The sequence below is a fragment of the Neovison vison genome, chromosome 11 (assembly GCF_020171115.1).
Source record: "Neovison vison isolate M4711 chromosome 11, ASM_NN_V1, whole genome shotgun sequence".
Taxonomy (NCBI): domain Eukaryota; kingdom Metazoa; phylum Chordata; class Mammalia; order Carnivora; family Mustelidae; genus Neogale; species Neogale vison.
In genome coordinates this window covers 120,837,627-120,862,602 of record NC_058101.1, presented here as the reverse complement: position 1 = coordinate 120,862,602, position 24,976 = coordinate 120,837,627, and the positions used below count along the sequence as shown (strand labels likewise).

At 36.9% G+C, this 24,976-nt stretch overlaps 1 protein-coding gene across 6 annotated transcripts in view; it reads right to left on the bottom strand.

Moving 5' to 3' along the window:
- MAPK10 (mitogen-activated protein kinase 10) overlaps positions 1–21,971 on the bottom strand; it is a 346,291-nt gene extending 324,320 nt beyond the window's left edge. For 3 of the 6 annotated variants that reach the window (XM_044224596.1, XM_044224603.1, XM_044224600.1), the window contains exons 1-2: positions 21,545–21,970; positions 16,233–16,347 (exon numbers count right to left, since the gene is read on the bottom strand). The gene's annotated coding sequence lies outside the window, so the exon portion shown is untranslated. Of the gene's footprint in view, positions 1–15,989; positions 16,097–16,232; positions 16,348–19,550; positions 19,662–21,544 lie in introns of those variants that run through there. The other 3 variants (XM_044224597.1, XM_044224602.1, XM_044224598.1) reach the window with 3 other exon arrangements.
- Positions 21,972–24,976: the final 3,005 nt, after the last annotated feature.

Below are 24,976 nucleotides of genomic sequence, written 5' to 3'. Positions count from 1 at the left end.
ACCCTACTTTCTCCTATAAATGATTCTTGAGATTTGTTTGGAGGCTCTACCAAGCAATTAGGGCTACCGACAAACCCTTACATAAAATGTCTTATCCAAGAAGATAAGACTTAGAACATTTATCCAGGAAGTACTTTCACTTTTATTAAGTATACAACTTCAGAAGGGACAAATGTGGAATTACAAAGAGGGAGGAACACAAGCCTATGAGGACATATGAAATAAGGTCTTTGTTCCATGACTTTCTGGAGATGCCTTCCCTGGCTACCATAGTTAAAATCATAACCCTACACCATACTCCATAACCAACCTCCCACTTTAACATTCTTCTGACAATTTCCTCCATCTAATATACAATATATTTTAGTTATCCATCTGATGTATCGTCTGTTTCAACCAGAAAGGACTCTTGAATCCAGGGATGATTTTTTAACTTATTATATTCATTACAGCATCCCCACAGCTACAAAGGAACCTGGCACACAGTAGTGTCGATAAATATTTATTGAAGGAATAAATGAAACCAAATCTGTCCTAACTAACAATACCTCCAGATTGCCTTTATTCCTGCACAGTAAGTTTAATGTAGCTAGAAGTCTTATCATAGGTCAAATTCAGAAGCAGTTTCTGCACTAGTTACAAGAGTTGATAGTCACTCTTATCACCTCAGAAAAGCAAAGCATATCTGAAACACTTCAGATGAAGGCTCCTCAGAAACTGCTCAAGGTCTCTGTTCACACTTACATGAGTGGATATCCTGAAGAAAGTGTGTAATAAGCCCCTTTGTGTTTCAGAGTCATAAAGAATAAATTGTCTCACACCAGAGAGAGAATGGGGAAATGGAAAGAAGTGGTGAGAATTCTTTAGATGGTGGCATCTACCTGCAACATGAATGGATAATCTAGGCCAAGCTTGCAACCCAGGAAGAAAGAAGGACTACCACAAATAGCCATTGTATTAATGCCTAGATCAAGAGCTATCAAGTAATCCACCACTGCTACATCACACATAATAAAAGAAAATCTTGCTGTTTAATTTTCTGTATTACCCTGCGAATCTGTTTCTGGGTTGAAAGCCCTGATGCTGGAGATGGACTGAGACCAACTGGATATCATCTAGAATCCTCTGCCTGGCATTCAAGCCCCACTGGCTTGTCCAAATATTCCAATACATCAGGCTGGTCATTTTATCCTGAACATCTATGCATTTCCAATATCTACTTGCATTTTCCAACAGTGTAATTGCTCAGATTCCAGTTTCCTCCATTCCAGTCTGTACTTTTTTTTTAATATTTTGTTTATTTATTTGACAGAGACAGACACAGAGAGAGAGGGAACACAAGCTGAGGGAATGGGAGAGGGAGAAGCAGGCTTCCTGCTGACCAGGGAGTCCGAGGCAGGGCACAATCCCAGGACCCTGGGATCATGACCTGAGCCAAAGGCAGATGCTTAACAACTGAGCCGCCCAGGCACCCCCAGTCTACACTTTCTTTAACAAATAATGCAACACTTCCTCTTCTCCTTACTTTCCTTGACTAATTCCTTGCTTTTCTTCTTCTCAGAATGTCTATGGAAATTATTTTTTAATGTTACATTTTCAGGGAAAATGAGAATCAGAAAACCATGTCCATGTACATCATCTCACTTACATAAAGAGCAGTGTACTATTTTATAGACCTTTTTTTTTTTCATACATTCCCCAGCTCTCTACCTTTTCCATAGCTTGCCCAGTGTCAGATTGAAAATGTGGATCTGATCTGTGTGGCTGGAAAGAGCCCTTGGGCGCGATGCTCTGCTGTCAGTGACTACTATACCATATACCATACAGGATGTAAGAGCAGGATTGCAGACCAAAGTCATCTCAACTGTCACCAGAACATCAATCCCAACAACATAAGATTTAAAAAACTAAAAGGAAAGAAATGGCAAATGTGCACAGTTGCTTGGGGCCTCAACAGTGTCATGCAGTGACTGAGGCAAGCAGCCAGGAAGGGAAGAAGTTGAAGTGAAATACGACCAAAAGTCTTTGTGTAAACACTGCTCTCACTGCATCCCCAAGACAGCAGGATCTTATCTTGGGTAAAAAAGACTGGAGACTTCACTCCCTTACATAACCACAGAGAATTCAGGTTCCCCTCTCCCGATGCCATCTCACCTTCTTTTCTTCTTTAGTGTTACTTCCTAACCTTCATTTTAACCAGGTTTATGTCACTATATGAACAGAGTTGAGGTTGAAAGAGGATAGGACACAGTGAAAACCTCAATCATTAGCCTGACAGCCTAATTTTATTCTCCAGGCTCATATTCAAATTTTTTCTTTATTTTCACAAGAGGCAGTAAAGTACAATGCAAAAGTTTACAGATTCTGCTCTGTCACTCACTAACTGTTACAGCTTGAACATGTTGCCTAACCTCTTTGTACCCAATTTGCTCATCTGTAAAATGGGTACTATAACAATAGTACCTACGTCATTTTGAGTATTATGAAGAATAAATGAGATAATATATAGAATGTAATTGTGATATTGCCTGACTCAGACTAAGTAGTCTGTAAGTATTTATAATTATAATTACTAGATGTGTCATAAGGATTAAAAAAAATACCTAATAGCCATTGAAATTGATACTAAATGATTTTCATTTATTCCTCACATAAACTCTGTGAAGTAGATATCACCATTATTTGAACTGAAAATGAAACAGAGGATCAAAGAAGTTATAAGAGGGGTCCAAAATTACCCAAGCAATAAGTGATGGAGTTAGAACTCAAACCTAGCAATCTGATTACAGAATCAAGCTCTAAACCACCATACTATTTCAGGTAGGTAATAATACTTGCTAATATGTATTGAAATTTTGTTATGTGCCAGGCACTATTCTAATAACTTTATATCTCTTACATCTTATACCTCTTGTGAAAATTAATTTAAGTTCTCAGAACTGCCTTATGAGACAGATGATTTTGTTGGTCCCATTTTACAGATAAGAAAGCAGAGACTGGCACTAGGTAACATGGAAGATCACACAACTAACAGATGGCTAAAGTGTACCCCATTCTGAAATATAGGTAAAGCCAAGGTACTAGATTGAAATCTCAGTGACCTAGTATCAGTTTGAGTATCACGATTTCCAAAAGGGAAACTCCCTCCTGGTATATTCATCTAAACAATTTCTACAATTTCTAAACAGTTTCTGATTGAGACAGATATTCAATACTGGAATAGTAAAAGAAGAAGCTGATTAAATGCTAACGTATTCTGATTTGCCTTACTACCCAATCATTTTTCCTCCTCTGTTAGCAGCTATTTTCAAAAGTCATTTTCAGGGACGCCTGGGTGGCTCAGTTGGTTGGACGACTGCCTTCGGCTCAGGGCGTGATCCTGGAGTCCCGGGATCGAGTCCCACATCGGGCTCCCAGCTCCATGGGGAGTCTGCTTCGCTCTCTGACCTTCTCCTCGCTCATGCTCTCTCTCACTGTCTCTCTCTCTCTCAAATAAATAAATAAAATCTTTAAAAAAAAAAAAAGTCATTTTCATTCCACTCTCTACAATTTGAATAGGTTCACTATTAACAAATATGAATCAATTTTTCATAGGAAGTAACATCATTGCCTTCACTTGGTTTTTGTCCCATAGAAGTTAGAGACAATGTAGAGAGAAATGGTGGACGAATACTCAGTCCATGAAACCACAACAAGAGAAGAATCTGCCAATGATATACTTGACCAAAACTCACAGGAATTTATAAACATTACTTAACAACAGTAATAGATATTTAACAACTGACTAAATGCTAAGCAGGACCACAGTCATCTAAAAACTCTTAAAGTACTTACATAAATTAAAAAACAAGCCTTGGTTTGGCGAGCAGAGCAGTTTCTGTTGTAGCCCCAGCCATGTACTGTATATCCACGGCGTGATATATGCGCCACATAGATCTCAGTGAATGTGAGCTAATATAGGAAAGTGCCTTTAGAGACATGATCAATAGCAAGGACAGAAACAGACTGTTACAGATCTGGAGAAGAGAATGAGTAAAATACTAGAGTAAAAAAGGAAGGTGGCAAAAAAAATTCTCTTTACAGGAAAATTGTGTGGGAGTACAGCAGTGTGCCATGGGAAATAATACCAGTCCAATGGTTAGAACAAGTTATTGGATCCCTTATATTCACAGCAGAATTAAGTACTTGATTTGCTAGATACAAGAAAGCCCAGTAAGAGAGAGAAAAACATAGAAAGGCAGATATATGGAAAATAAGTAAAATTTAAAATTTGGGGAATTCTTCAATACTCTTCAAATACTAAGAAATGTTACTCTCAGTAAAGAAAAGGTGATTGATCCACCCCGTGTTATTCCTTATGCTCCACAATTAAATGAAACCATATGATAATTGAATCTCTCTGCTTGACTTATTTCACTCAGCATTATCCCCTCCAGACCCACCCATGTTGATACAAGTTGGAGTTGGGGGAAATCAGAAGGGGAGACAAACCATGAGAGACTGTGGACTCTACGAAACAAACTGAGGGTTTTGGAGCGGATGAGGATGGGGGAGTTGGGTGAGCCTGATGGTGGGTATTAAGGAGGGCACGTATTGCATGGAGCACTGGGTGTGGTGCATAAACAATGAATTTTGGAATACTGAAAAAAGAAATAAAATAAAATTTAAGAAAATAAAAAGGTATGGAAAAGGATCCTGATGAGGAAAAAGATATGTTGATGATAATGATAATAAATTTGACCCAATCCAAAACAAAACCTTGCAGTTACTGAGCACTTAATGCTCTGCTCTTTTCGTTCATTACCTTCCCAATGGCCTTATGAGATCAGCACCATTAGCAGTAACATTCTTAACCAGGATCTCATACAAAATAACAGAATTTGGATTTAAACCCAAGCAGTCTAACTCTGGAGTTTACATGCTTGACCACCATATCATATAGCTATGTGTTAAATTAATGAAAGGAGCCACAGTTGACAAGAACACAGAAACAAGTACTGGCAGAGCAAATGCTGTTCCATGTGCACAGAGAAAAGTCAGGATAATGAGGGCCCTGATAATGATGGGAAACCTGACCAGAAAAGAAGGATGCAAATAATGAGATAAAATGAAATCCAAATACTATTAAAATGACTTCTCTACTAACCAGGAAAATAGTTTACAGCAAAATTCATAATAAACAAAACAGAATGGACTTCCATGCGTGGCTTCATCTTCTCACTTTAGAATTGACAGAGAACAATTTTGCTGCGTAGGCATTTTGTGGTAATGACTTTACTATTATTAACAGTGACAATAGGTCCAGGCTGTATTTCATATTTACATAGCAGCCTTCAACACAGGAGCAAAAGCACCTGGCAAACATTCTCATTTTTATTATTGATGGCTTAGATTAATAGAGCGCCTTTCTGTCAAAAGAGCTCATTTATCCTTACATGGACTCTTGTGACACAAATAGGCAAGCAATCCATTTCTATATTCTACATATGGAAAAACCAAAGCCCAAGGACCTGTGTAAAACTACTTTTTAATACTGTGGTTTGGCTTATAATGAAATCATAAAGAACTCAGTAGTTCCCTTCTTTACTGACTGAAGCACTGTCTCTTTTACAACTTTTTACTCCAAATTACCTAAAATCCAGAGACCTTCCTATCTACTGGACCCCTTTCCACTTATTCTGGTTCTTACTATCTCTTCTTCAAACTGGATTATCATTCCTTTCCTCCTTATAACTGCTCATCCTGCTTCCACCCTCTCTCTTCTCCAAACTACTCTCAACATTGCTGCCAAAATCATTTACTTAAGCCTGTTCAAAAAATAGCAATAGCTCCTCATTATCTGTAAAGACAGACTAAAAATTCCTTCATAGATCACTCACAATCTCCTCAGTCTGTTCCTAATCTATTTTGTCCACCATATCTTTAACTGCCATGTCCTCCATCTCTAAATTACACAAACCTAAACTTCTGAACCCCAAAACCCACTCTGCTCCTTGCTCATTGTATTTCCTCTTCTAGAAGTAACCTTGACAATTCCAACACTGACTACCAAAATTATCTTCACAACTCTACTCCAATGCTCTCTCCTCCAGGACTCCCTTCTAATACCTCAGTTAAAAACGGCCTCTCCCTCCAACTCCACAACACACACTTAACTTTTATTTGTGGCATTCACCATATTCTGCCTAGGTCTATAGTGACTTGTGAAAGTACGTCTGTCTTATTAAAATACTCTCTCAGGGCACCTGAGTGGCTCAGTGGGTTAAGCCTATGTCTTTGGCTCAGGTCATGATCCCAGGGTCCTGGAATTGAGTCCTGCAAAGGGCTCTCTGCTCAGAGGGGATCCTGCTTTCCCCTCTTTCTCTGCCTGCCTCTCTGCCTACTTGTGATTTCTCTCTATCAAATAAACAAATAAACTCTTTAAAGTAAAATAAAATGTTCTATCATTGAGATTCCCAGAAAATCACCTATGTGTCAGACCCTGTGATGGGTAATGAGTGAAAAAGAGAAATGATCTCTCTGTCTTCATGGAGGTTACAGTCTTACAGTCTTTCACTTCTGGAGTTCCTCTATGACTAATCAAGCACACTATGTTTTGTTTTGTTTTTTTAAGTAGTATATACCACTCTAGATGCATAAAAGAAGTTAATGCATTATATACAGCAAATGCTTTTTGGTGTTCTCAAGTTATAGTACACAAGACCTCCTGAGGATCCTCAAGACCCTTTCAGGGGGTTTCCTGAAGTCAAAACTAATTCTAATAATATAAAGATATGGTTTGTTGTCATCATTCTCATTTACTCTAAAATGTACAGTAAAGTCTTCCAGAGACTACATGGTATGTTTTATAACAACAGGTTAAAGCCATAAGTATATAAAAAGAATTCAGCCATCTTCTTTTAAACTAATCATAAAACAGATTCACAAAAATGTAAAACAATACCATTTGTAACTATACTATTTCTGTTCTGTAAAAAGTAGTTTTCATAAAAAGATACATTATGTTAACATGTAATGGGTGTACTATTGCTAATTCATACATGAATTACATGAATATTCTAAACTTTTATCTTAATTTCTAATACAGTAAATACCAATGAATATAACCCAAATAAACCAAAGCTTGTGGTTAATAATTTTCAAGAGCGTAAAAGGATCATGAGACCACAAAGTCTGAGCACTGCTGCTATAGAACACTGAGACTCATGTCTCTCTGCAGAATCCCAATTGAGTAGTTGAGTTTGTAACTGACTGCTCCCTAAACTCAATATCTATTAGAGCAACTATCCTATGTGAGGATTCATTTATTTACAAGTATTTCCCTTTTCTTTCCCCATCTAAAGGCCCCAAGTTTGGTAGTGAGCTGCTTAAGGGCAAGGCTAAATAGAATTTATCTTTGCTGCTGCAGCACCTAGCCCAGAAGAGGCAGCCAGTAAGTATTTGAGGGAGAAGGAAGGAAGGAAGGAAGGGAGGAAAAGGAAAGGAGGAAAGAGTTGGCGAGAGGGAAGAATTGTGTCTTACTCATTCTTCAAAGATTCTACCACAGTAATCTTCCCATTGAAAATATCCATTAACCCTTATCCAAATCTCTTGTATTATATGATATCTAAGGTAATCAAAATGCCAATAGTTTCAACTGATATGCTGGAAAATCCCAGTACAGTTTAGAAACCATAATTTTTAAAGGCTAATTTTAAAAGAGTCCCTCATTAGTAAAACAATAAGCAAATATTTGTACATAGTAGCCCTTTGATAACAGAACTTTAAGATAAAAAGAAAGATGCAAATCTGGGAAGTAGATGCTATCATTTGGTTGCCTTGTGCATAAGTTACTTCTTTATGGATAATAAAGTCTCAATAATTAGAAGTGACTTCCTATAATTCAAATATCTTATCTTTTGATTTAGAGTGACAATGTGAGGCTAAAGATAACTAAAGAGGTTGGGTTAGAGCAAACCTGGGCATGGAAAGTCTGTCTTCCAGACCCTTATAAACCTCCATCTGGCCTATTCTTCCCTTTCAGTTGTCTGTGACGCTGCTTTCCATTCTCATGAGGTCCCTTCAAAGGCCAAGTCTACCCTTACTAAGGTAGTCCACTAGCCCTGGTCTTTTGGGTATTATCCCATGCTTTAATTCAATCTGTACAATTTAATACACAGAGTTTTCACAGTTAAAAAGAAATTTAAACATCATCTATCACAACTCCTTCATACACAGTTGAAGCTCAGCTAGGTTAAGACTTGACCAAGGGAATATTAATTAGTGACAGAGCCAGGTTGAGAACCTAACATCAAGGTCTCTTCCTTTCCCAGAAACTACATGATGAGAATTTTTAAATAATCTGCTAAACCCCTAGCAAAGTACTGTCTTGATAAAAGTACAGGGGCACATCCTATGTGGGGAAAATAAGGCCCTGGCAGGGAAACTTCCACAGCGTGGCAGAAGCAGACTGAAAGCCAGGTGTCTGGCACGAAAGCCCATACCACTTTGTTGGATATATATTATTTAGACATATTCCAATTTGGGAGAATGAAGGAAAAGGTCAAGAGCTGAGTCTAGAGCAGTACTGGAAAAAAGATACACAGGACTGGAGACTCTAGAAAAACATTTTCTAGAGATAAGTTTAACAAATAGGAAATTTCAGCCTTTTTAGTAGCTGATCTGTGTGACTTGCCTGCCTTTAGTCTGGACAGTCAACATACAAAGGCCTCAAACACTTATTCACCATTCACTAAACACCTACTGTGTACCAGACACCAATAACTAAACACCCTTCTGCACCACCATTGTCAACTAGGAGGGCAGTGAAACAATGAGTTTTGAACCTCTCTGGGCTTGAATCTCAATTCTAAGACTCATAGGTCACCTTGCACAAGTTACTTCTCTGTGCTCAGTTTCCTCATCTGTTAAATGAGAATACTAATAACAGCTATCACATAAGACCCTCATCTTAAATGAGTTAATTCATGTAAATGGCTGAGGACACAGCCTGGCAATGAGCAAGCACTGAGGAAATGTTGGATATTACCAAAAAAAAAAAAAAAAAAAAGGGCACTGTATTTGACACCAATCTTGATTCCCTCTCCATATAAAATTCTTTCCCATATATCCCCTTTTTTTAATCTCTTAGTTTAATGTGTTAAGACATTAATCCAAGTGTGGTTGTTATCCATGATTCAACATCCATTATCACCAATTCACACCATAATTCAAGTTTGAGCTTCCCAGGTTAGCTAACCAACCAATTTACTTCATAACATTTCTATTTTAATAGTAACAGTGTTCAACCAAGAGAAGTAAGTGAGAATTTCACATACTATATCAGGTTTAGAAGCAAAGAACAAAAGGGTGTTTGGCTCCTTAAATTATAACACAGAGTCAGACTTCTGTACTCAGAACCAAGACTAGAAAAGAAACTCAACATATGATATTTGATTGCCTGTGACATTCCACATTGTTGACCCAAATCTGCTTGGCAAGAGGACAGTCAACAGACATGTGACATGACATATGTAGCTGAAATTCACAAAACATGAAAAAGAGCTTAATTTGTTTTCTACCCACTATTTCACATAGTTTTTGCCTAACATATTTTATTCAACCTTTTTTGGGGGCAGTTGGGAAGTACAATAGCTCTAAATCTTATTAAACTAAATTTCAAGGCAACATTTTTCTGATTCTTAAGATTTATTAAAGGATTTTCTAAAGACAATATTGTCAAAGTTATCCACTCTCAAATCTAAAGGAGCTTAAAAGTGTTCCTTTAAAGAACAAACAAATCACCTACAACTTCCAAAAGTACAATTAGAAAGAAAACTTTGAAGTATCCAGGAGATATTTTTGGTATCTGCACTATAAATACAGATTATCACATGTTATGAATCTGCTTAAGTATGAACTAAATTTTTCAACCAGCCCTAATCTGAAAATATTTTTTATGTTAACCAAATTTTCATTAAGATCTCATACTTCTATTTTAATAGTACTTCCTCTAGCAGTGGTTATTGGAATACCTGGAATTCTCTATGCAGGATCTGAGATATGATAAAATTAATGTTAACTCACTCTTCAAATAAGCTCCAGTAAAGTGCCAACTTGTAAAGACAACATTATTTTTTCCTGATACATCATCAAATTATTTAGGTCCTCTCAAACAGTGACAGTCCCAAATCTATTTTCCTAGGAGATACAGACTGAAGTTCCACCAATTGGTGAAAAGCCTTGAAATTTTTATACAATATGGGGACTAGTTATGTTGGTTTTAAGAGGGTGAAAAAGTCCTAAGGACTTGGCTTCCCATCTTGGTAACTTACAGCCATTGAAAAACAAGACAATATTGCACTATAATAACAAATTTCTGAATATCCTCTTATTCATCTCATTTATAAGGTATTTGGTTCCACAAACCTGTTATGTTCATTTCTATCTCTTTTTACTTTGATTATGCTGTTATCACTTCTTGGAATTCCTGTTTTTACACTTTCTTGGAATTCAAACCACATCAATGTTTTAAGGCTCTAGTCAGTCCAACTTTCACCTTTAATACTAAGAAGGATTCAACACAGTGGTTAAAAAAAGAAGTGCTCCCAAGTTGGACTCCATGGACTCTACCAACATTAGTTGCATGACCAAGGGCAAGTTATGAAAGCTCCCAGGCTTCAGTGTCATCATTTGTAAAACAGAAACATTTAGTAGGATTTCTGTGAGGATTCGGTGAATTAGTACATGCAAAGTGCTTTGAACAGTGAGTAGCACAAATAATCACTCAATAAATGTTATCCACTATTATAATCTTTTTTTTAAAGATTGTATTTATTTATTTGACAGACAGAGATCACAAGCAGGCAGAGAGGCAGGCAGGCAGAGAGAGGAGGAAGCAGGCTCCCCGCTGAGCAGAGAGCCCGATGTGGGACTCGATCCCAGGACCCTGAGATCATGACCTGAGCTGAAGGCAGCGGCTTAACCCACTGAGCCACTCCATTCTTCCTGCACTACTCTGAAAAACACTAGACTCATAATTCATAAGAACCCTAGACTGTAGAGATCATTGACTTCAATCTTCCCCATCAAGTAGTAGCACCTCTAAAATGTTCTTAATATTTGGTCAGCCATGAAGATGGTTAAATACTTGCAATGCTGGAAAATTTGCTATTTTTCTAAAAGCACAAACTTGCAGATAATTCTAATCATCAGAAAAATCTTTTATGTATCATGCCTACTTTCTACTCACTGGTCTCTTATTTCCATCCCCACAGCTTCAAAACAAACCTGAATCCTCTATCTATATTCACATAATATTCGGAACAGTCTCTGACTAGTTAAGTAGAATACTTTGTTTAGGAAAATAAAACAAATTTTGATAAAATTTGCTCAACAAAAATAATAACCATAAAACTATACTGTTATGAGAAATTAAGGTATTCTTTGCTTCTGAGGGAGTTGGCCAACAATATTCATATTTATTACTCAGTCTACTTAAATAAGACTGTAGTCTCTCTGTGAGGCTGCTTTCCAGTCTGTATCAACAGGCATAATTTTTTGTAGTCTAGTTACTTCTCTATGTAGTCCTTTGGCTGTGTGTCTTTTCTGCTTGTGATTTTATCTTTTCTGCCTGTTTCTATCTTTCTATGTGTCTCCCTCTTGCTCTTTTTTCTTTCTTTCATCAAACAATCACTCAACAAACATTTGTGTAATGCTACCATGTTTCAGGCACTGTGCTAGGGATGGAAAACTCAAAGATAATTAGATCTGAGTCAAATTACTCACAAGTAAGTTGCAGAGACAGATACATAAATAGTTAATAAAACATCATGGTAATGCAATGAGATAGATATACCTTGGCTACTGTGAGAACACTAGAAAGGAATGCCACTGGAAGGAGTTAGGAAACATTTCTGGAAGGAGATAACACCTAATGAAATCTAGAGTGAGTCTCAGCAGAACCTCTCAAAATTTAAATCACCTGAGAATCTTGTTTGAAAGATTTGGAGTCAAGAGATCTGGGTGGGACTTGAGACATTGCTTTTCTATCAAGCCCCAGATGGTGCCCATGCTGTTGGTCTGCAAAGGTCTTAAAAGATGGCAAACGACTAACTAAAAGTTGGGTGGAGGGAATTTGGGCAAGATAGATATGAAATATCACAGAGGTAAGAAACACTTGAGTGTGTGTTATGAGAATGAAGCACGTTAGCATCCCCAAGCAATTCAAAAGATTATCAGTTCCTAAAATGGAGATGGATGGGAATGCTGTACATGTTAAGGTGAAAGAAATTTATTATATAGGCAATGGAGTACATCAAAATAAGTAGGGCAGTAACAACTTGCAGTTGGTAACAACAGTAACAATTTGCAGTTGGTAACAACTGCAAATCAGATCTGGTGGTTTCACTGGTAGAATCAAAGGCAAGAAGATAACATTCTAGGCCACATTAAATAAACCTGCTAACAATGATGACAAGGCAACTGATTTAAAAAAAAAAATGTTTAGCAGATAAATTGACTGTATTTTCACCTATTAATTTAAAAATCAGGAAAGTTGTTACTCCTTTGTATTCTTTGTAGGCCTGCTATCCTTCATCTGACACTCAGCAACATGTCTGCTTAAGCAAGGCATTTAAAACTCTTTTCACACCAAGTTGCACATTTTAAAACAATGAAGAGTTGATCCAAATAAACACTGTGGTCTCTTTACCCTAAATTTTATGGTCCCCTGAACTAAATTCATTTCTTATTGAATCATGGAATCATAATTTTTAAAACCTACCACAACAACTGGAATATAAATATACAGCATATAAATAATATTGACTCTGCCTAGCGAACAGGTATTAAAACTAGAGACTTTTTATATGTCCTACCTCTTCCTTACCCATGACATTCATTACTGAGTCCAGTTGCTTTGTACTTATGTTTTATTGGTGATTCTTTGGATTATGTTCCTATGATTTTTAAATTGGATTTTCACACCTTAGGCGTTCCCTCTGGCTCCTATCTAATCTTCCCCCAAACACTATCTGAAAAATGGAGGAAGTCTGGAGTCAGAAAGCCCTACGATTGAATGCTAAAGCCCACTGCTTCTTAGCTGTGTGACTGTTAGTAAGTTATTTAACCTCTCTAACCCTGAATTTCCTTATCTGTAAATCATGGGATGATATAGAGATAAAATGCTTGCAAAGGGCTTAGTACAATGCTGTTACACCTAAGAACTCGGTAAACGCTAGTTAACGATTTTGAAAGACAAATCTCATAAACACTTGAGCAGTACTTCACAAAAGAAGAAAATCAAATGACCAATAAAAAATGAAAGATGTTCTTCTTCATTAGTAAAAAACAAAAAGCCAATTAATACTTTTATGAGTACAATTATGTATCCAGTTGACTAGCAAAATTTAAGAACTTATAAATCAAATGTTGGGGAAGTATAGAATTTCTCTTATATTGCTGGTGAGAGTGTAAACTGATATAACTGCTTGGGGACAATATTCTCTAGAAAAACTAAATGTGCACACACCCCCAAATTCAGTACTTCCTTTCCTCAATATTTATCCAAAAGAAGCCCTTACACATGTATATTAGAATCTGCAAGCAACTATATATATATATAACTTAATAACTTTATTATAAATGTATTTATAATTATAATAAATATCTTTATAATATTTTAAAAATATATTTACATAAATTATTTATTTTTATATGTAAATAACTCAGGTCATGCACACATACTAGCAAAGTAATGTAGAAACAACCCAAATAATCACCTACAGTAAAATGGAAAAGTAAATTTAGTATATTCATGGAGTAGAATACTATACAACAATTATATGACTAAACTACAATTATATGAATAAACTATATTAATTTCCATTATTATATATATTATATTAATTTCCATTAATATGGAAAAATCTTACAATGTTTAGCAAAATCAGTTGATTAACAATATATATTATAAATATATACCAAATTCAATTATATATATCATATATACATATACTATAACTGGAAAATGGAAAGCCTACAAAGAAAAGCAAGGGAACAAGGAACAGGTATGACAAAAGGTAGGATAGCAGTAAGTGGTCATCCCTAGTGGGGAAGAAAAAGTATGTGATTTTAAAGGAGAACATAGGGATTTACTAGGAATTTATTCCTCAATATGAATGGCAGTTAAATGAGGTTTGCTTTGTAATTGTTCTTTAAACCATATTTGCCTTATACACTTTGCTAAGTCTATTTATATTTCACAATTAAATAATAAACCTGATCATGTCATTCTCCTACTTAGTCTTTTAAAAGTTCTTCATTTTGGAATAAAATTCAAATTTTTTATCTTTAAGAGATACTTCATGGTATATCTCCTGTACCCTATTCAGCTTCATTTCCACCACCCCCATTTATGCCCTAACACAGTAAACGACACATAGAACTTGCAAAAAAGCATACTCTGCCAAGCATCTAGACCCTTGGAAAATATTACCCTAGCTCCCTTTTCTCTGGTTATTTTTTTATTATCCTTAGCTTTCAGTTAACATACCACTCCCTTTGGAAAGTCTGCCTTGACAGCTCCCCATGCCATCTGTATTAGCCTCTCCTCTACTGCACTTCCTTTAACACCCCAAGTCCACCCATGGAACGCTCTGTGTAAGGAACACACTCTTTGAATAAATCACCCCACTTAAGGGCACATTTTATCATAAGTACCATTTTTTTTTAAGATTTTATTTATTTATCAGAGAGAGAGGGAGAGCGAGCGAGCACAGGCAGACAGAATGGCAGGCAGAGGCTGAGGGAGAAGCAGGCTCCCTGCTGAGCAAGGAGCCCGATGTGGGACTCGATCCCAGGACGCTGGGATCATGACCTGAGCCGAAGGCAGCTGCTTAACCAACTGAGCCACCCAGGCGTCCCCATAAGTACCATTTTAGACTGAAAGCTCCTTTAAGGCAGGCACTATCTCTTTCAACTATCGCAACAGTTAAGGATAATATCTACATCACACATTCTCAACAAATGTTTGCCTAATGAATAAATGTCTAAGATGGGGCAATATATGTTTTCTACATCACTGGAAGGGGCGCATTACCCAAAATATCACATTCAGCCATATAAAATTGACCTTACTTTAGATCCACAATAGTTGATTATTGGCAACATGTTATTCTCTTTCATAATAAACATACATTTAATACATGTTGATTAAGCACAGCATAGTGATGACAATTATATATATTTTCTCAATATCCACTATAAGCAGACTATAATGAAAATCATGAGGTGAAATAAGTATAGGGTTAATTTCATCAGTCTTCTGGAGTTATAGTTCATGCATTAATTCCCAAGACAGCCTACCTACCCAGTGTTATATGGGCCACTAAGCAAACGAAAGAGATATATTGATCACTAGTACAAATCAGCTTCTTCTGGAGTGTTACAAGCACCACTGTCATGCACTATTTCTCAAAGAAGTTATTTGACAGATTATGATTGGTTCATCTCTGCTGGAGTCTGTTGATTATTGACTTTGGTGACTATAAAGCATCAAGTATTTGATTAAAAAAAATTCTGCCTGTGTGTGCTGATATTTTTATAAAATAGTAAGTTTTCAAAATTATCTCAAGTAACAGAGAAACTAGATCTACTTTTAATATAATTGTATTAAGCAAAAAGATTTGTAGGGTAAATGTCTATGAATTGAATTTTATAAAATTGTGCTATGATTTCTCTCACCATTTTTCCAAGGATCTAAATGTTATCTTGATATATATATACTATATACATTCTTTATATACTCCTATATATTTACATAAGAATGTGTGTATACGTGTCTTCCCGAAAGGTACTGAGCATTATAATTTAGCTCAGAACCAATTCTTCTACCAGAGGGGATGAATTGGTAAAATACAGAATTATGTCATAAATTTAAAAAGCCACTGAAAAACATTGTTACCAGCTGTTACTCAGGCACATGAAATTGTTCATTAGAGCTGTCTTACCGGACTGGTATCATGGAGTGTGGTAGCACTGTGGTGTTTTACAACGCACCCATGCACCGCGGGACTTCATGCTGCTCTATGTGGCACCAGCAGTTAAACATTCTGTCCTGTTGATTTTCACTTCTTTAGTTGAAATTATTTAGAACAGTATTTCTTCAGATCCATACTAAATCCCATGCAATATTTAAAGTTATGGGGATCACATGTTTTCTGCTAAGGAACATTTTTAAATTTGTGACTCACCACGGCTTGTATGGTTTCTCATCTATAGGAAATTGTTCTAATTCAACAGCTTCTTGCATGAGTTGCCATAACGAAGATCTGAGATGGTCCTGCTGTTGGTGTTCCTCACGCTAGCCTAAAATCAAAGCAAAAACACAAAATGAACTTGATCTTAATACTTAAATGGCAATCTCATCTGCATTTAGGAAACCAAAAGACTGACAAAGGCAACTGGAAATGAGTGATGGGACACAGGATGAGGGAATAAAACACCTGAAGGTAGTTCATTCTGTCCAAATGTATCACAAGCAAAAGAACTTTGGTGTTACCAACACCAGAGTAGCTGGATATTTTAAAATCTGAACATAAGCCCAATTAATAATTATTACTTTAGTTGAAATGGTATTTGGATTTGTGATATGGATTTGGTTTTGAGACACAAGGCACCCTACTCAGCTTCAACTGGGACAGCGCCACTGTTACATGTTTATACAGTCTGCTTTTCATGCAAGATTTCACTGGAATGATGGGTTTCATACCTACCAACTAAAGGAGGAGGGGAAGTTCAAAAACCTCTGAAGAATGTGAAATAGAATAAAACTAAACTGAAGTTGTTCTGAAGCTGGAAACAGACCTGTATGTATGCTTTCCCATAATCTGATCTAGTTACAAAAATAGGTTTGCAACTTCAATCTGTTACTGTTCCTTTTTTGAGACTATATTGGACCAGATTCTCCAAGATTTGCCAGTTTCTAATGCCCTACCCATTATCAAACCATAAGTTTTGATTTCTAGAACTTTAGAAAGCATGTTCATCATACCGAAAATAAACCTCCTCTCTGCTCCAAATAAGAGTCCCTTTCCTGGTCAGGTGCTTACAATTTACTACTATGAATTCTTTCCCCACTATGCCCTCAGACATCTCAGTGTAGCCTCCAATGTCACGTGTATTTCATTCTCCTCTGAATTCCTGTTCTATTTCTTGTCAAATTACTAATAGAGCCCTTTATTATATACCATCTTTATTTAACCCCATCTCCCCAAATGGCTCCAAACTCTTCCTTCCTTTGCACTTAGCAGAGATCTGTACACAGAAGACATTCATCCAAGTAATATTTATTGTGTCCCAATAATGTGCCAAACAGACACAGTCAGTATCTGAGAGATTATACTTTCGTAGAAAACACAGGAAACAGGAAGAGGCCATTACTGTATTGTGTGATAAGCGCTAAGAAGGTGGAAGTATAGACACTGAAAAACCTTGCCAGATAAATGGGCCTGAGAGCTGTCACTTCACTATCAGTGCTTTCAGATCTTCTGTGAGAAGAGGACAGTTACTTGAAGAAATTCATTTTCAGGAAGCACATGGAGGACCCAGGCAGGTTAACATCCAAAATCCAGGAAGCAGTTTTGCTTCTAGGAAGAGAAGTCACTAAAAAGAATTTCTAGTATTTTTTAAGTCACTGCTGGGTGGTAGCATCTTTTTCCTGTTTTCTACAAAACACACACACACACACACACACTCACACACACACGCAGTAGCAAAAATCCTGTTTATTACTGAGGAGGTCAGTCTACAAATGCCTAATGGCTCTGTAGAAGAACTTCACCTTACACCTGCATACCATATGGGATTTCAGAGCGACTGTGGGTTAGGAATGCTTCTAAGGAAACTTCAGTCATCTTTTTTTTTTCCATTCAAAACTTTAATTTCCATTCCTAGGAGCATTAGTTCTATAAGCCTATGGCTTTCGCATCTCAGAGATAAGAACAGTGAGAAAGGCCATAGTGGCTTATTATGAGTCCAAAACATCAATTCAACTAGAAAAATTCTTTATCAAAAATAAGTAAAAAAAAAAAAAAAAAAAAAAGTATAGGGTGACTGGGTGGCTCAGTGGGTTAAACCTCTGCCTTCAGTTCAGGTCATGGTCTCAGGGTCCTGGGATCGAGGCCCACATCAGGCTCTCTGCTCAGCAGGGAGCTTGCTTCCCCCTCTCTCAGTGCCTGCCTCTCTGCCTACTTGTGATCTCCCTCTCTCTCTCTCTCTCTCTCTGCCAAATAAATAAATAAAATCTTTGAAAAAGAAAAAAAAAGTATAAATTTGTCGTTTACTTCTCATACCAAAAAGGTTCTTTGTTTTAAGGATTTTCAATATTACCTGAGCTCTCCATTTGGAGTTTCTACCAAGATTCATGATAAGAAATGGGGAGAGAGAGGTAGGATAATACTTAAAACTATAGATTTTTCACTTTCCCCCTCTTTGCCTTGATTTTCTCTTAAGGATAAAATGCACTCAAACTGAAAAATTTTTAGTCAAAACCATACAACTTTGCTATGAAAATAGGTATATATATAGGTAAATTTCTAAATTTCGAGCTCCAATTCTCAATTGCATTTTCTCTTTCAAAGAGAAATGATCAATATGCAACATGATCTTTTATCTGAATCAGCAGCAGTGTCTCATCTCAGACTTATATAATGCAATAAATATGTTTAATATATGAAAGGAATAAATGGATCTTGTTCTTCTTTACCAATAAGCACTCCCCCAGTAGTCTACAGGCCCAACTTTATGCAAGTCAGTGGTCCTCAGAAGAAGGTGTGAGAGATGCAAGTGTAGTGGGGAGGAAATACTCAGCCTGCAGCAAATACAGCATTGTACTCCTTCCTGTCATTCCTGGACACTTTGTGCTTCTTTTTGCTTAAGTGTTGCAATGTCCAACCAAAAGCTTAAAGGACACTGCAAGAGGAAATAGTAAAGGCAACAGAGAAAGAATTTTAAGTGTCAGTTTGTTTACTTCTTCTAATTGAAGGAAGACTCCCTTGCTTTGAGACCCATTATTCTCATAAGTAACTAAGCAATCATTCGATTTGTACACACAAATTCCATGCAAAGTCTTTTAGCTGCAAATGTGACCTGAAGCCAGAATGAGAACAGGAAGGGAGAGCATCTGCCCTCACGTTTAACAAACAAGAAAGCCCCCAATTTGTCTTTATTTTTATCATCAGTATTAAAAGACTTTTTCATTAAGATTACATCCAAAGACATAAATCATTTACATAAAGCTACAATAAAGCTTTTTTTAAAAAGCCTTTAAATATGGGATGTTTTACCTTTAAACATGGGAGGCTTTTTCACATTACTGAGGTTAGGCAAATCCCCTTTGCTTATGATATTCCTATAAGATATATTAACCAGGGAAATCTTATGAATTTTCCTGCAACTTAAAAATATACATTTATTTTTAGCATCCACAATCAAATCTCAGTTCATTCTAACCTTGAAAAACACTGACCACGTCCTATGAAACCATTAAATACTAATAGGTGCAGACATACCAGACAATGACAGCAAAACACACTGGGTCCCTCTGGGATCTGTTCACAAACATCCCCTTCGAGCATGACAAACACACTCCTCCCAACAGCAGATGCTGTTCTGGGGCAAGCAAGCAGGAAGCTGGAGGCAGCTGATTTTTCCACTCTACATATGATTTCTTACTGCCTCATCATCAAGAATTTTTTTTTTAACCAGTACTGCAAAGATTCTGTAACACCAGGAGCTCATCAAATTAAAGCTACTCTACAACAGGAGGGAGTGATGTGCAGATGAGGAAGCAGGAAGACTGTTTCATATCTAAGGTCATACCACCTTTGTCATCTGATTTGCTATAGTTCCGTTGTGGGGGAAGAGAAAATCCAGTTTGCTCTGTGTAATAAAATAAGCTAACCCAGTACTCTGTGTCCATTAAGAGTGAGATGGAGGCAGGAAAGGGAATACATGCCAAAGGCAGCAAAACTGCTCTCTCCAAGCTATCTGGCCCCTAAAATCCAATGGTTCCGAAGTAGAGTCAGAAGGTCATGAGCTCATTCTTGAGTGTCGCTATCTGTACTGACAACATATAGGATCACCTAAGGTAGAACATGTACAGAAGCCTCTCTGAGAGAAGTGGTCATTCCTGCAACCATTTTTGATATGTTGATCAGCATTCTGGGAGATCCTCCAGGGTCTGACAGCTAGCAGACGAGGGATGAAGGGAGAAATCAGACCGCGGGCTAGCACTGCTGAGTGCACTTATTTTCCTTCCCTCTGAACTGTGTTCTGTCCCATGACTTAGCCTGCCTCTTTCTGGTTCGTTCATAAAAGTTGCCGTCAACCCCCCAGCAGCACGCAGGGCTGCTGCACAGACCCTGGAGGGCTCTGCAGCAAAGACAGCCCATGTAAACAGCCTTGTGATTCGTTCGGAGCCTCCTGCCATGGGATAAGCCATTCTTTTTCTACAGCTAAAAGGTAGTACCCAGGGAAGTTACCTGTCAGAAGGTAAAAGCAGAGACAGCTGCTAGATTTAAACGTGGAGGGAAAAAAAATACACATATAATTTTTCTTGAACAATCTCTAACCTTGATATACTCAAAGATTTTCTAATAAATCACATTTCTTTTGCTGCAGGCACAAAAGCATAAATTCTTGTAAGTATATTGCCATGCTCGTTTCTGGTTTTTTTTTTCCCAAAAGAGATCTGACATTTCTAGGGGACACAGTATCCCAGCACAGAATATGGGAACCCTGCCACTTAAAAAAAAAAAAAAAATTGCTGCCTGCTGTGACTAGGAGATCACTTTCTTAAAGGGACCCCTTACCTATGCTACTGCAATGCCAATGTTTCTTCTAATCTCTTACCTGACCCCTGTTCTGTGTTCCTCTCCCTGGCCTGAATTTAGCCTAGAATGTCTCTGCAAGAGTAATGTCATTAGTTTTTCAACTAAGATATATAAATACAATTCTCTACTATAAATAAATATGATCCAAAATATTTATTTAAATTACACCTCTCAGGAAGTAAACATAAATGCATACTTAAAGACGTGATTTTTTAATGTTTTATGGAACCCAGAGCATTTCTTAGATATAGGACTGAGGTCAGCACTTCTAATAAGCACAGCTGTTCGCTGTCTCTCTGTCTCTTTTTTTTTTCTCTCTCTCCCCCCACTCTTTCCCTCTCTCCCCCGCTGTTTTTCTCTTCCCTTCTGTAGCTCTGCATTGGTCTAAAAACCCCTGGTCACAATAAGAAAGCTCCCTCCCACCCTCTGCCAACCCTCACTCCGAATACGAAGGTATCCACACGCCCAAGTCTGGGGAGAGATGCTCCACACAGAAGGAAAGGCTGGTGGCTTCTTGCCTCAGAGGTACTTCACTTCATAAACCTGCTTTCCATCCCATCACTCCCACTTTTCCCATGCTCGCTCTCCCACCCCACCAGGAGCAATTAATAGGCATCACCCCACCCTCCAAAAAACAGGTTAGAACCCAGAAGGAGCAAAGAGCCACCTACCATTCCGTGCTTGAGAACTACGATCCTGATCCAGCAGTGTTTGCCCCAGAAATCCTCCCTACTTGTTTTTCATTAACCACATTCCAAATTGTAATAAGGAATAGATTCTTTGGAGGTGGGGAAATGGTTTAAAATTAATGATAGACAGGTGATTTCCAAGAAAACCCAATCTTAAAGTCACTCAAGCCCCGAAGAATTGAGGGGTGAGGAGAAAAAAGGAAAATTATAAAAATGAAAAAAGAAAAGAAAAAGGTAAGCATATAACAAGCACCACCCACCCCCATAAAAATAAAAAAAGAAGGGGAGGATTTTTTTTTTAAAGAAGAAGAAGAGTGGCTTGCTGAATCACCCTCTTTCACTGCCTGGAAACCATTGTGCAGCGTGATGCTGCCTGTACCATTGTGGAACCTACCAGAGGAGACGGACAGAGGGCTTGGGGAATGGGGTTGCTATGGCAACCGAAAGGAGCACACATGACGTCAAAGCCCAGAGAGGTCTAGGGAGGGGTGAGAGGGGGAAAGGGAAAGAGGAAAAAGTCTGTGTGCGGCTACAGCTGCTGTGTTTTCCGGTGAAATGAGGACCAGGCAAAATGAAAAGGAATGAGGTTTGCTGGCAGCCACTATCAGGAACTACGACACCAGTGGCCCGTCAGCACAACCCGGAGAAACAGTCTGCTCCATGCAGCCCTGGCCCTGTATACCACAGGGCTGGGGACCAAACGCCTGCAGACCAAAACACCGGAAGAAATACAGTCAATCTCTGCTTTTCAACTAGCTCAGCTTTTTGCAAACAGCACAGAGTGAGACTTGTAGTCTCTCTAAATGTCAAAACAAATAAGGATGGTAATCACCTCAGCAGAAAAGTGAGCATCTGAGTCCCAGCCGGAACCCAGAGGTCATTTGCACAACACTAGCCCTCTTCTCCCGTTCCTTGGTTTTTATAAAAATCATAAATTAATACCTATTACACCAAACTCAACAAACTGATTCTTCCACTCCAATTAGAACATGGGGGCGGGAGAAGTACTGTTAATCTGAGTTAACAAACCAAGGGCTGTTGTTGTTTTTTTTTCTAGTTGCAGATTATTCTCTGGAACACTGATACAAACCATATTATTACTATCTGGGGCAAATACCTCTATTTTATTTAAGTAATTTGTCCTGCTGTTGATTATTAGAATATATTTTTAAATCTCCATACAGTTTTAGCATCTACAAATAACACTCTTTTAGAAAGAAGACAATTAACCACTTCTATTATTTAAAAAAAATATATCAAATTTCTTTAACCTCTTTAAAATATTTTCTTTACACAAGGAAAATTTTCAATTCACATTTGACCTAAAAAGCCTCAGCCCTTGGATTCTCAAGTTACATTATCTAATCAAAAAAAAAAAAATTTTTTTTTTTTTTGCTAAACAACTTTGTGGTGGGTTTCTACCCATTAACACCAAGTAATGCTGAGTTTTATATCATTGTGCATTGTTTTAGAACTAGCATATTTACATGAAGAAGGGCCTTCTTCCATATGTTAAGAGAAAAGATATAATATGCAACAGATATAAACCAAGCAGTGATCATAGACACTAAAAGATCATAAAACTGTGTGGGACTACTTCAGCTTTTGTTTTCATCATTGCTGCTGTTATTTTTCTCAGGAGGGAATCTGGGGAAAAAAAGGCTTACATGAATTTTTCTGTCTTTTTAATCTATTGGCCAAGACAAGGTTTTGGATGTTGTTTTACTCTAATTTCAAGTTGAACAGGAATCGGTTATTAACTATAGTCTTGGCAGGTCTATCTATAAGAAAACCATGTCACAAGCAAAAATATCTATTGATTAGTCAAGCAACTTTATAGTATAATATAATTAGCATTCATGGTTTTAAGTTATTGCATTCTAAGCTTTGATATCAAAAGTTAATTTTTAATAACTGGGTATCAATGAAAAAAAACAGGACTTTTACCTTTTGCAAACACAAAAATTAGAGTTAAATTATGCACTGAAACATAAAAGCTAAAATCTGTAAAGCTATTAGGATAAAATACATCTTGTAGAAGGAAAATTACTTTCTCATCTTGGAGTAAGCAAAGATTTCTTGGGACACAGAAAGCACCATAATAGAAAAAAAAAAAATAGACTTGATCAAAATTAAAAGCTTCCATTTATCCAAGTCACCATTAAGGAAATGAAAGAGACATGTCACAGACTAAAAGAAAATAATCCTGATAAACAGCTGAATATACTCTTGATACAATTATATGATACTATCAAATTCAAATACAAATTCTAGATTATATAAAAATATCCTACAACTCAATGATAAAACATTTTTTCTTAATGTCTTGAGTAGGCACTTGAAAAGGGAGATTTATAAATAGTCGATAAGCACATTAAAAAGTGTTCAGCATCATTAGTCATCAGAGAAATGCAAATTAAAACTGCAACCAATGCCATTTTACACTAAAATGACAAAAATTTAAAAAGACTAACAATACTAAATATTGGCTAAAATATAGAGAAACCAGAACGCTCCTATATTAACAGTGTAAGTATAAAATTATAAAACTACTTTGAAAAAATGGTTTGGCAGTGTTGTTTTTTTCTTTTTAATGATAACCATATACCTACAGTATCACTCAACAATTCTATTGATAGATAGTCACCCAAAAGAATAGAAACAAATTCCCTTTAAAAAAAAAAAAAACTTATACATAAATGTGTATGCCAGCTTTATTTATAATTGGTAAAAATTAGAAACAACGCAAAGTGCACCAACAGGAAAATGAATAAATTATGATATATTCATATAGTAGTATACTATTCAGCAATAAAAAAGAATGTCACCTAAGAATAGGTTAAAACCAACCATTTTCTTCCATTAGGTATTAATTCTTTATGACACAATTTATCAAGAATAATAGATACCAACATTGTTCATAGATTTAGAGGTAGATTTTACTATTTAGAGCTTTGATTCTCAACCAATTCATTTCTATAATATTGATATGATCAAAATGGTCTTTTAAGTCTATTCTTTAAAATATAGAAAAGTTAATTCCCTCAAATTAGATCATTTCATACATGTCAGCTTTTAAAAAATCACACTAGGAGGGAAGAGCAAGATGGCAGAGAACTAGGATACCTAAATTTTGTCTGGTACCAGGAATTCAGCTTCATTGTTATGAAACCATTCTGAACACCAACAAAATCAACAGGAGATCAAAGAGAAGAAGAGCAGCAATTCTAGGAACAGAAAAGCAACCAGTTTCTGGAAGGTAGGATGTGTGGAGAAATGAATCTGAGGCAATATAGAGAAGAAAGACCATGGGGGAGGGGCTGGCTCCCAGCAAGCAGTAGAGCAGCGGAGCACAAAATTGGAACTTTTATAGTTTGGGGGTTTAATTATTTATTTATTTGTCAGAAAAGGGGA